Source organism: Aplysia californica, unplaced genomic scaffold (assembly GCF_000002075.1).
Source record: "Aplysia californica isolate F4 #8 unplaced genomic scaffold, AplCal3.0 scaffold01128, whole genome shotgun sequence".
Taxonomy (NCBI): domain Eukaryota; kingdom Metazoa; phylum Mollusca; class Gastropoda; order Aplysiida; family Aplysiidae; genus Aplysia; species Aplysia californica.
The window spans coordinates 147,852-148,391 of NW_004798398.1; the positions used below are offsets into that span (position 1 = coordinate 147,852).

The 540-nt window shown below is 38.7% G+C and overlaps 1 protein-coding gene across 1 annotated transcript in view; it reads left to right on the forward strand.

Annotated features, from left to right (window-relative positions):
• LOC101845969 overlaps positions 1-219 on the forward strand; it is a gene marked incomplete in the record, with an annotated part of 12,437 nt that extends 12,218 nt beyond the window's left edge. The window contains 1 exon segment of the mRNA XM_005111804.3: positions 126-219.
• Between the last annotated feature and the right edge of the window lie 321 nt (positions 220-540).

Below are 540 nucleotides of genomic sequence, written 5' to 3' on the forward strand. Positions count from 1 at the left end.
AGAGAGAGAGAGAGAGAGAGAGAGAGTGAGAGAGTGAGAGAGTGAGTGAGTAAACATTTGAAATGACAATGTCATGAAACAACAATTTGAACGTTATAATAATGACCGTTGAATTCTCTTTCCAGGAAAAGCCAGAGGTCTGATGGGAAGCAGCCGGTCGCTATGTGTACAGTGAATTCAGCAAAGACGAGAAAAAATAAGAACCATCAAACCCACCAACGTTGCACAATATAAACTTATTGGATATATAAGTATAAGTTTGCGAATATCAAAGGAGCAGTCAAATTGGTACCTCAGAATTACAAAGTTCTATCTGACATTTTGGGCCGTTTTGAGTAACTACGGCCATAAAATTGAGGTCAGAAACCAAATTCTGTTCTGCCAGCTCTACCGAAATCGTGTAAGATTATACGGAGTCGTATATGTGAGGCAGCGTGGTGGAATCAGGCTCTCGTCAAAATAATCAAAGTGAAGAAACTTGCATTTTTCCGCAGGTTTGTGAATTTTTATCAAATTTGTGTTTTTTGGGTCAACAACTTT